This window comes from Pseudophryne corroboree, chromosome 2 (genome assembly GCF_028390025.1).
Source record: "Pseudophryne corroboree isolate aPseCor3 chromosome 2, aPseCor3.hap2, whole genome shotgun sequence".
NCBI classification, from domain to species: Eukaryota; Metazoa; Chordata; class Amphibia; order Anura; family Myobatrachidae; genus Pseudophryne; species Pseudophryne corroboree.
Genome location: NC_086445.1, coordinates 461,864,027 through 461,876,598, shown reverse-complemented (window position 1 = coordinate 461,876,598; position 12,572 = coordinate 461,864,027). Strand labels below are relative to the sequence as shown.

The window sequence follows — 12,572 nt, the reverse complement described above, 5'->3', positions numbered from 1 at the left end:
CAGTGGTATCTAAAATATCAGTGATATTGAATTCAAAACCATTGCTTTTGATATTATTGCAATTTTAAATCCCGTGACCTAAAATCGGCACCTTTGAAAACCTGCAGCTTAGTAAATGCAGCCCATCCTGTCTGCAGTACAAAGGGGTGATGGAAAGGTTAACAAGGTTGCTTACATATTGCCTCAGCAAGAGCTAGTGTTTTTGGAGTCTCCTCTCTTGCTGGAGTAACTATTCCTGCACATGAACAGGTGCCCTAATAATACTAATCATTGTCCGCTGCATACATTTAAAACCTCTTTAATCTCCTTCAGTTAATATGGAACCACCTTTACGCTAGTTTTATCGTAGGTACTGTAGATAGTTAGTGATATTCAACTTTTGTTACATACTACAGTATACAGTATTCAACTGTTGCCATGTAGAGGTCTAGCAGAGAGATACATGTACAAATCTAAGGCAACAGATACCGGTTATGTATTTACACACATTAGAAATATTTGGTTGACAAAGATACTGTACAAATATTAGGGGTAATTCAGAACTGATCGCAGCAGCAAATTTGTTAACTAATGGGCTAAACTATGTGCACTGCAGGGGGGGCAGATATAACGTGCAGAGAGAGTTAGATTTGGGTGGGTTATATAGTTTCTGTGCAGGGTAAATAATGGCTGCTTTATTTTTACACTGCATTTTAGATTTCAGTTTGAACACACCCCACCCAAATCTAACTCTCTCTGCATATGTTACGTCTGCCCCCTCCCTGCAGTGCACATGGGGGGTAATTCAGACTGCATCGCTGCAGCAGTCGCAGTCTGAATTACTATGTGCATGCGCGGCAAGCGCACTGTGCATGTGCAGACAGTGAGATGCGAAAGCATCTCACTGGTGCGATCACCTCGGCCTGATTGACAGGCAGAGGCAGTCACAGGGCAGTAGGGAGCGTGCCAGTAGCGTTAGAATGCAGTTGGCGAGGCGTGGTCCAGACAATTGGAGGCATGTCTGGACCATTGGGGGCGGGCCGTGTCGGCTGTGTGACGTCACACGCAACCGCTGCAACCTGGTACGCGGCTGTTAGCCCCCTGCTAGCGTGCGGGAGCTGTGCTGGCAGGGGGCTACCTGTCAGGTACAAAAGCTTCGCCACCGTGCACATCTACGATTAGGTCTGAATTACCCCCATGGTTTAGCCCATTAGCTAACCAAATTTGCTGCTGCGACTGTGAATCTGAATTAGGTCCATAGTTACAGTACATAAGAAACACTATTGTAAAGAGGTTCATTTTTATTGGAGCTTCTGAACTCCAGGCTTCATTATCAATATAAGGTACAATCCCTTGACTGCCCTACAAAACTAATGCATTACCCACCAGTTGGCTAATGTTTGAGAAAATAATACCATTTATTCAGGAATGCTACTGTTAAACTGGGTTTGGTATGATTTACCGGCAGACGGGATGCCGACTGTCAGTATACCAACAGCGGCATCCGTCTGCTGGAATCCTGGCAGCGAGTCCCCTTGCGGGCTCGCGCGTCTTTCGCTGTACTTTACACTGCAATTACAGTGTAATGAAATCATCCAAAGCACCCAGTCAGGGATGTCCATACATCAAATGTGGGGTTATATTTAGCGAAAGATTGGAAAATCTATCTATTGTACTGTTAACTAAGTTTGTTGATTTGTATGTAGGCTGTTGTTTTGCTTATTTATTTGCTGACTACTGTCTAAAACAATTTTGACTTAAGTCTTAAAAGTGCTGTCTTCATGCAGTTGTTTATTATTCCTATTATTTTTTATCTTCACACTTCCATGGTCTGTGAATCAGTGTTTTTTTGTATTCAGTTGCGATGAGTAATATGACTAACACTTCTTTGCTTTTTCATTTGTGCATCACAAAATACTGACACGTAAAGCATTTTTTTTGTTTTTCCATTTTTTTAATACGTTTATTGATTTAACATAGTAGAAACTTTGGGCTGCTGTAAAAAGATTTGGAAGTTAAGATATTGATAAGCATCTGAATTTATGCCACCAGTAAATGTGACTTATAGGCCCTACACACTGGCCGATTTTTTGAAAGATATGAACGATCTCGTTCATAAATGAACGAGAACTCGTTCATATCTTTCAGTGTGGAGGCTCCAGCGATGAACGATGCGCGGTCCCGCGCTCGTTCATCGCTGGTCCCCCGTCGGCTGTGCATGCAGGCCAATATGGACGATCTCGTCCATATTTGCCTGCAGTTCTATGGAGCCGCCTGACGGGGGGAGTGAAGAAACTTCACTCCCCCCGTCACTGCCCCCCCGCCGCCGGGTCGCTCGTTGGCCGTATCCGCCGTCAGGCAGCTCGGCGGCGGGTCGGCCAGTGTGTAGGGCCCCTTAGGCAGAGTGATAGATCTATAAACTCTTCAAAGTCCTTGTACTTTGTAGGACAGGGAATGCGTAAATGGAGAAAAGTACTTGCTTCATGAAAATGTCATTCATAATTTAGGATGCCTTTGGAAGATTTAGCTTTTCACTTCATCATTATAGTTACTCAGACAAACAAGAATATGAAGTGCAGTGTGCATATGTGTTTGCTTGTCTTATGATCTGGATACTTTTATTTATAATTTTTATTAGTAACTTTTTTTAAGGTACCACAAAGTGTACACTGCGCGATACATACAGCCGGATTAAGGCTGTGGGGGCCCAGAGGCAAGAAAGTTGTTGGGGCCCATACTAACAAAATTGTTGGCAACCCAGTTGCGTACACACACGTCACGGTGCAGAAGTGTGAGATTAGTGAGTCGGGAGAGCACAGTGACGCACTGCCGACTCAGCCCCTTCAGTGTTGAAATCGGCTGGCTCTAGTACACTGTCGCACTGCATTTGCCATCACTATCCCACAAGACTGTAGTGAGGACACCCTCGGTGGCCGCTGTTAAGGAACAGCTGAGTTGCCGAAGAGGAGGGTAAATGGAGACCCAGCTATTTGCTGTGCTCCAGTTTTAATAGTGACATTGGCTGTGTGTTTGGGAACCCTTTAATGTGTGGGTGCCCAGGGACGACTACCCCTGTCGTCACTCATATAATTCAGCCATACAAAGTAAACATAGGAAACATTTCACAGGATATTAGAACATAATAGAATAACTATTCAGGAGCTCCCAGATACAGCTGCTTTCTGCTACTGAAATTTTAAACCCAAAATGTTTTCTCAAATAAAACTATTGTTTGGACGGGATGTAGTTATATGACCGACGGTCACATAACCTTCCCCTACATCCTGACCCATTACAATCTCGTCGGTCGACATGCCGACCATCAGGGACTATTCCCACGGGTGGTCTTAAGTATGCCGAATGTCGGGATCCCGGCGCACAGTATACCGGAGCTGGGATCCCAACACCTGGCATACCGACAGCTATTCTCCCTCGTGGGGGTCCACGACCCCCCTGGAGGGAGAATAAAGTAGCGTGGCGCACCACCGTGCCCGCAGCTTAGTGGTGCCGGCGGTCGGGCTCCCGGCGCCGGTATATTGGTCGCTGGGAGCCCGGCCGCCGGCATACCGTACTACACCCATTCCCACTCATGGGTGTCCAGGACACCCATAGAGTGAAAATAGAACGGTCGCCACCGAGCCCGCAAGGGAATTGTTGCGCTCGCCCCTCCCCACCCCACTGCCGGGGTACCAGCGGAGGTATGCTGACCGATGGTCTCCTGACCGCCAGTCACACATTCCGCACCCTTTTGAACAGTGCACCTTACACTTTTATAATGTTCCTATACGTAGAACTATAGATCCTAATTGTGAAAAAAAACCTCTTTTGTAGCTATCAGCCAGTTTGTCATAGACCCAGTAGAAGTGTGAAACACCTGTTTAACTTCGTTCCAATATAAAAGGCACTATGAAACAAAATGTAAAGTTAGTGTTGCCAGATTATTGATATTCTAAACTAAAATCTTTAAACACAAAGATTTATGTAATCTAAAACTGATGGTAACATAATTACTGAACTGTTCAAGTTAAAAGGGGAATAACCAGGTTTTTTTTCTTTAAATGTAATCTCATTTCCATGACATAATTGGTATTGGTTTACAATGGCTACCATACTAAAGAGCCCTACACATTTAACTATCCGCCGCCGAGCTGCCTGACGGCGGATACGGCCGACGGGGGGGGGGGGGGCAGTGACAGAGGGAGTGAAGTTTCTTCACTCCCCCCGTCACACGGCTCCATAGAAGTGCAGGCAAATATGGACGAGATCGTCCATATTGACCTGCACGCACAGCCGATGGGGCACCAATGATGAACGAGCGCGGGGCCGCGCATCGTTTATCGCTGGTGCCTCCACACTTAAAGATATTAATGGTATCTCGTTCATTAATGAACGAGATCATTCATATCTTTGAGAATTATCGCCCAGTGTGTAGGACCTATTACTGTTCCATTGGCTACCAGGACTTCCTAGTTTTGATCATCAGCAGATCCAATGTTGCTTTTAAATGGAGCACCAGACAACCTTTTTTTTTTTTTTTTTTTTTTTTAAACTACAAGTGCTCTTTGGCCCTAATGCCTAGCAGTATTGCAGGCCTAATACATAAGTATAGTATTACCAGATTGTGGGCCTTATTCAGGTTTGTCAGCAAACCTAAAAAAGCACACTAATGGGCAAAACCATGCTGTACTGCAGGTGGGGCAGATGTAATATGTGCAGAGAGAGTTAGATTTGGGTGAGGTGTATTCAAGCTGAAATCTAAATTGCAGTGTCAAAATAAAGCAGTGATTATTTACCCTGTACAGAAACAATATGACCCACCCAAATCTAACTCTCTCTGCACATGTTATATCTGCCCCACCTACAGTGCAACATGGTTTTGCCCATTAGTGTCCTCCTCCTGCCACCCATTACACTGGGTATTCTCAACATCGATCGACCGCTGCTGTGCTTAAGAAGCCCTGTCAGCAGACTCGACACTGCGGACCTGCTGTCTCCATCCCTGGTACACCTAAGGAAGTGTAACGCATCAGCCGTTTGGAAACCTTCTATCTGCATTGCTATCAACTGGAATCAGCGCCAATACCAGCAGCGGGTGAGAAATCATTTACCCAACAGGGGTGAGCTTTAGTGCACTTACCTTTCAATTGTTCAAAGATCGGTACTGGTCACATTTAACTTACCAGCTTAATGACTTTGAATCATACCAGCAGTACATCTTTCAAAAATGAACCGCAACTCTGTTTAATCAGTTTAAGCTATTGTAGCTGATCATACCCATACCATTACGCCTGTTCACTGCTATTTTAGAAAGTTAAAAAAATAAAAAAAAATTAATGTTATTTTTCCATCAATGGTATCTATGTAATAATAAATTTGAATATATTTTATAAGTGCTCCTTAATTGTTTGTTCATACAAATTTACTATATATATCTATATCTATATCTCTGTATCAGGCATCCAGTTTGCCACATAGCAGCCGCTATAAAATAAAATATGTATATTTATAGGTGCTTTTAAAATGTATCTGTAATTGAAAGTTCTCCAGCGCCCAATTTTATCAGGGTATATCCCCTGTACTAATCTGTTTACTGTTTATTTTGAAAAGACTGCTACTTATTCTACAACATAATGCCTGCATGTGAAGTTTAATAGGCTCTAGCCTTCTGTCCTGCAAAGGTTTATACCTAAACTGCATTTAACGTTGTTACTGCATCTTCAAGATTACGTGTTATACTTTATGCTTCTGTTGGATCTTTTTCATAATACAGCTTTATTGAACCAAACATTCTTGTATTATATGCTGTTCTACTGCAGCGTATATTCTTGTCTTGCATTTCACCTATCAGATATTGGAGGCAGGTGTAATCATAGCAAAGGGCAAGTCTAATGGCTGAGCTATGTTGTCCCATACACTCTCTAAATGTACATGAGGTCTTGCCTATAGAACAAAGCCCACTAGGACAATGTAATACATAATTTACAAAGCCAATGAAACGGAACATGGCACTGCATTTTAAAATGACAAAATCAAACAATCAAGAAGTTAATGAGTATTTAATTGGTGACTGATATCATAAAGAGGTAATACAAATCAATAAACATGTTAAACGCAATTATATTCAGACATTATTTAGTAGGGGTGGCATTTGTTATACCGGCTGCAGGGATCCTGGCGCTCAGCATACCGGTTTTGGGATCCTGACAGCCGGAATCTCAACTTTTCTCCCTCTTGGGGTGTCCACAACACCCCTGGAGGGAGAATAAATAGTGTGTCGCCACTGTGCCCACAGCGCGGCGAGCCCACAAGGGGCTCTTTTGCGCTCACCCCGCTGCCTGCATTCCGACTGTCGGGATCCCGGCGTCTGTATGCTGGGCGTCGGGATTTCCGACAGCCGGCAAATTGTAGTACACCATTTAGTAGGCATAGTAGATACATGGCCCTTGCATAATACATACAGTATATATTTCAACACTGTACTGGCTGCAGAGCTGTATTAAAGTGGCATGTAAGTAAAATGTCAATCAATAGCAGCAATCATTAATTGCATGTCAACTCTGGCATTGCTCACGTGCTCCTGTACTGAATATCTTATATGCCTTAGATGTGCGGTCCTGTTTGCTGCTCCTCTGGTATCCAGTTTATTGTGCAGTTCACTGACCAGAAAGTAGACAGGCTTTTTTGAAGCTTCCATATAGAAATAGAGACACTGGTTAGAGATTGGGCTTCACCTGCATGTTCGTGGTTTTGCTTGCAACGTATTATCTGGTTCAATCAACATCAATACAAGGCTGGGCAACTGGCATTTGGATATTACAGCAGCCGCATAAACATCTCATCCACAGTCCACTCTCTGATTATCAACAGTTTTGTCAGTGCCTGTTTTATTTATTTTTGTGTTTGTGTTTTTGTTTTGTTTTGTTTTTTTGGGGGGGGATAATTTACAAAGTGACTAGTGTATGTAAGGGTATGTTTTAGTGTTATAAGTGTGAGTTCACTTGTAACACATTTTTTTTTTTACTGTCTTACTTTGACCATATGAGTGATGGCACTAGGGGCAAGTTCATCTTAAAAATTCTTACTACATTTATAGTATGGCATAAAACAAGTATTGTGTATGTCATTGAATTATCCTTATTAATGACTGACTTATAGTTGGACTAGCTGAAGTAGCATGGTTTATAAAATGGATCCTCTCCTCTTAGTGACCTGTAGTGAGTTTTAGCAATGTTCATGTCCTAGGAGTAGACATACAGTATGTACAGCAACAAGTAAAGTGTGAAATTTAAGGTCTATTATTACAAGATTGATATACTGTGGATGTACAGTACACTAGATGCATTTATGCTAACAGACATACCAATTGTGTGTTCATAAGTCTATAGTTGAGTGGATGAGAAGAGGGTAAACTGGTACATTTTTATAACTACAGTATAACTAATTCACACACCATTTCACACTTTAGGGATGTTAGGGTTGCCCAAGCCTGCTCCTGGTGGATTGTAGATATCTGATGGATTCTTGTGTGTAGGCACTGTAAAACACCTTGACAAGAGGTAGAACTGATCCACGGATCCAGTAACCCAGAGGTTCCCAAACGCTTTCCTCATGGCACCCTAACAGTCCAGATTTTAGGTATAATCCATGCTTGGCCACAAATGGCTTGATTGGTATCTCAGTCACTTTAATTGAACCATCTGTGCTGAGCCATACATATCTTTAAAATCTGGACCATTATGGTGCCTTGAGGATCGTGTTTGGGAACCTCTACAGCAACCCATCTAAATACCAGATAAATTGTACAAATTGTAACCAGGTTACAATTTGTACACCACAATTAAACTCTTGGCTCTATTCAAGTTTTATATTACCAAGTAATAACTTTAGAAGAGCGACTGTCATGAGATGAAGTGTTCAAGAATACAAACAGTCTGTGACTATTGCTGCTATTTAAATGTTGTCCTTTAAGCTTGTACAATAGTGGCATCCCACATCATTCATATCTTTGCTTCATAACACTACTGTTCTAATGCTGCATCTCCTCAGTTCCTAAACTGCTAGGAGAGTAGTACAGTATTTGCTGGCGTATAAGACTACTTTTTTGCCCTGAAAAACATGCCTCCAAGTGGGGGGGTCGTCTTATACGCCGGGTGCACTTCAGTTGGGATAGACATAGCTGCCATAGTGGCCTTCCGATACTCGCCCGGTGCCCATAGTGGCCTCCCGATGCCCGCCCACCTCATTCTACTCACCATCCAGTATCGCGCGATATCCAGTGCGGCCACGGCGGGTCACTAGTGCCAATTACAGGGAGATGCAGGGACTGGCCGGAGGCGCTGCATTCGCGTTGTGGCCGTACAATGGTGACAATGACAGTTACTGTAATGGCACCAATACTAATACTAATGGCACTCATGTGAAACCGGTAACACTAAATGCACACAGGGGTATACTTTTATACATTTTACAACTTTCTCCTCGCCCCCTCCCCCCTTCTTATGCATACCTTGATAAATACTCCCTATCCAAATCTCTTATCAGGTCATAATATACAGTATGTCACAAATCTGATGTTCTTTTACGTTTTATTTGGTGTGTGGAAGGGGGTAGTCTTATACGGCGAGTATATAACAAACTCTATATTTTAAGTGGAAATGTTGGGGGTCGTCTTATACGCCGGCAAATACGGGGTATTTTCTTTCCATCATCCCTACTTCCCTCTAGTGGTCAACAGTACTCATAAGTATTTCACAGATAGTGTTGGTAATAGGTGTGTGCTAATTTTATACACCAGTATTGTTTATTATGGTTGCACAAACGGTAAACCTTTGTTTATGCTAATTTGTTTTGTTACATGTAACACATTGAATAGTTAATATGTGAAATGAAACCGGCATTCATGATTTCTCTCTTCGACCTTCGACAAGGGAATTGACGATGTTGACAGTCATAACAATATTTATTATTAATATCAAGCAGATATTATTCAGACTTGCCATGTCTGTATAACATAATTTACAAAAGGAAGTAGACTTGCACATTATGCTTACCTCTGGATAACATCTAGTCTTATGCACATGAAAATGACACAGCCTTCCTTTAGGAAATGGTTATATATGTATCCCTTTCCTGGTCTCTTCTACCATGAAGGTCATTCTGTCTGCTTTGATAAGCAGACTTTATTTATGTTTGCATGAAGTGATTGTATATATGGTATCGTAAATCTTTTGATGAACTTTGTATTTCCCTCTGGATCTGTCAAAACACAGAAAGGCTTCAGCAATTACATTTTAAGACACAGGATGTAAACCTTGGAGCATGAAAACCGGAATCCTTTGGAGTTATAAATTTTTGCACTATCCTTCTCAAATGTGCAGTAAAATTAGTCTGCCCAGCCATCTCTCTACCCTTTGAAATTGCTTAAATGTCAGGATGCATTCATAATATGCATGACAAAAAGACTCCTCAGAATAATAGTTGAGCAGTTGATTTTTTTTTTGATTTTTTTTTGAGAAGTGTAGCAGGTCTGTTAGGTATATTCAGTACGGTCAATACTGCACACTTTCAGTGTTTATGGTTGTGCAGCTTGTACATTTACATTGTAATTATTTACACAAACTAATTCTTTCATATACAGTACATACAGTGCATTCTTCTAGAAGTGCACATTTTCAATAAATTGAAAAAAGAATACAGAGGATGTGCTTTTAGGATTGATAATGGTCATTTTAATAAACGTAATGCTTTTATCACCATTATCTGAAAGCCTTGCCAATCTGACTGTATCTAATTTGATATTGATGCAGTTTAATTTACACGTTCTTTGTAATGCCTGCAGAGTACAGGGTGAGATTACCCATGCAGCACTGGGGCATTGTGTTGCCAATCCTGAATACCCTGAACCTTAAAAATATTTTTGTCAAATTACTGATTGCATTTATCTAAATTTCTCATGTCCTAGAGGATACTGGGGTCCACATTAGTACCATAGACTGGTCCACTAGGAGCCATGGGCACTTTAAGACTTTGATAGTGTGGGCTGGCTCCTCCCTCTATGCCCCTCCAACCAGTCTCAGTTTAGAAAATGTGCATGGAGGAGTCGGTCATGCTTAGGGAAGCTCCTGAAGAGTTTTCTGCATTTATTTTCTATTTGTTATTTTCAGGCAGGGCTGGTTGGCACCGGACTGCCTGCTTCGTGGGACTTAGGAACGGTCCAACCTCCCATAGGGTTAATGGTCCCGTTCCCCGCTGACAGGACACTGAGGGAACTATTTGCAAGCCCCGCCACGGCGAGCGTACATTCCCGCAGTATGCCACCACCCCTAACAGTGAGAAGAGTGGTGAGTAGAAAGCCAGCGTCCCGGTTAGCGGGTCGCCGGCGATGATGCCGGCATAAGGGTATGGAGATGCAGCGCTGATAGGCAGGCTGCAGCTCCAGGTTTCAGAGGCATACTATGTGTGTTCCGCTGTGACGGGCGAGCAGAAGCCTTAAAATACAAACACTGGCAGCAGCTTACAGGGGTTCTAACCCACTGTAAAGCACATTATAAACCTCAGCCAGTATAAAAAACCGGGAAGACTGCGTGCCATTAAGGGGGCGGGGATTCATTATGAGGGGATTCAGCAGCTCACCAGCGCCATTTTCCCTCTACAGCTCTCACTGTGCAGACTGCTAGAGAAGCGCAGCTCTTCCACAAGGTCTGCAGGTTACCTCAGCGGTACCAGGGGGTCATAGCAAGGGAAGGGGGGAGCAGTATAAGAGTACTGATACCCTATTAAGGATACTAAGTCTGCGACCCACCTAGGCATAAGCTTTAGCAGAAGGGTGTGTGTGGCTGGCTCCATCTTACTCTGTATCTCCCTAGAAGGGCTCTGTGTGGGTTAACTGGGCTTAACCTTTTTTCTCGTGTGTGTGTGTGTGTGTACCTCTCATTACAATGTCTAAGGAGTGTGTTTCATGCACGGCAGAGTGCTTTTCTTCCCCAGGGGGATCACTACAATGTACTCAGGATAGTACTCATTCTCAGGCTAGTGGATCCGAACCAGCATGGTTGGATTCTCCAAAAGGGATGATCTCGAATATTTTTAATAAATTATCCCAGAATGAGAAAGAGACGCAATACTTACGACAGTCTGTGGATGACCTGATGAATAGAGATTCACTTCTCATGCCAGCGTCTCAGACCCCTGCCATTTGTCCACAAAAGCATACACTGGACCAGATCCTGCAGACTGACACTGATGATGACATGTCAGATGCAGAGGAGGGTGAGGTGGACTCAGCGGGGGGAGGGGGGGGAGATACAGCTCTGTCACAGGGGGTACAGGCTCTGATAGAAGCTATTAGAGATGTTCTGCAAATTCCTTATAAGGTGACCGAGGAGGATGAGGTGTGAGGTGTCTTATTTTAATGTAAATAAGAAATCCTTGGCTACTTTTCCTGCATCAAGAGTTGAATTCTCTGTTTGAGGAATCCTGGGTTAATCCTGATAAAATGTTTCAGATCCTTAAGAGATTACTCACATCCTTCCCTTTCCCTCAGGATGATAGGGAAAAATGTGAAAACCCAACGATTGTTGACGCATCGGTATCTAGGTTGTCACGTAAGATAGTTTAACCTGTCCCTGGGGCAGCCTCCTTAAAGGACACAGCTAACCGCAAAATTGAGAACACTCTCAAATCCCTGTACACAGCTGCTGGGGTGACTCGGAACTCTGCAAATGTTATGGTAGAGGCCATAAAAGAAATAGGATTGCTCAATGCACGCAACACCGCCATGCCAGTGTCAGCATGCAGAGGCCTATGGCTACGCCAGTGGACTGCAGACGCGGATTCCAGGAAAGGTGTGGAAAACCTACCATTTACAGGTGAGGCCCTGTTTAGAGCTGAACTATATACGTGGATTTCCAAGGCTACGACGGGTAAGTCTACATACCTTCCTTCCGCAGCTCCCCCAGCTATGAAAACCTACTCTGCTCCAACGCTGCAGTCCTTTCGGACAGCAAAATGTAAAAATAAAACCAAAGGTTCTTCTACGCCCTTCATAGGCAAGAGGGGTAAACCCAGAAAACCAGCAACTGCAGGTTCACAGGAACAGAACCCCGGTTCTGCTTCCTCTAAGCCTTCAGCGTGACGGTGGTCTGCACTGTCTGGAAGACGGGCAGGTGGGAGCCTGTTTAAGATATTTCAGTCACATATGGGTAAAATCATGCCAGGATCCCTGGGTCAAAGATCTTATCGCCCAGGCTTACAAACTGGAGTTTCAAGAACTCCCACCTCACAGATTCTTCAAATCTGGCTTACCAGCTTCTCAAGAAGCAAGTATGACTTTACAGAAAGTAATTCAAAAACTGGTACAGACTCAGGTCATTGTTCCAGTTCCACTTCAACTGCAAAACAAAGGTAATTATTCCAACCTGTTTGTGGTACCGAAACCAGACGGTTCGGTAAGACCCATTTTAAACCTCAAGTCGTTGAACCCGTACTTACGGGTGTTCAAGATGGAGTCTCTGAGAGCGGTGATCTCAGGTCTGGAGGAAGGGGAATTCTTGGTATCTCTAGATATCAAGGATGCATACCTTCATATCCCGATT

At 43.3% G+C, this 12,572-nt stretch overlaps 1 protein-coding gene and 1 long non-coding RNA gene across 3 annotated transcripts in view; one reads left to right on the top strand and one right to left on the bottom strand.

The window, feature by feature from the left end:
* The window catches only part of LOC135028178 (S-adenosyl-L-methionine-dependent tRNA 4-demethylwyosine synthase TYW1-like), a 590,293-nt gene that overhangs the window by 375,087 nt on the left and 202,634 nt on the right, over window positions 1-12,572 (top strand). The window lies entirely within an intron of this gene.
* Window positions 6,032-12,572, bottom strand: part of LOC135050879 (uncharacterized) — a 59,746-nt gene continuing 53,205 nt past the window's right edge. For both annotated transcript variants that reach the window (XR_010241894.1, XR_010241895.1), the window contains 2 exons: window positions 9,030-9,234; window positions 6,032-6,666 (listed from right to left, as the gene is read on the bottom strand). This is a non-coding gene — a long non-coding RNA (uncharacterized LOC135050879). The remainder of the gene's footprint in view (window positions 6,667-9,029; window positions 9,235-12,572) is intronic.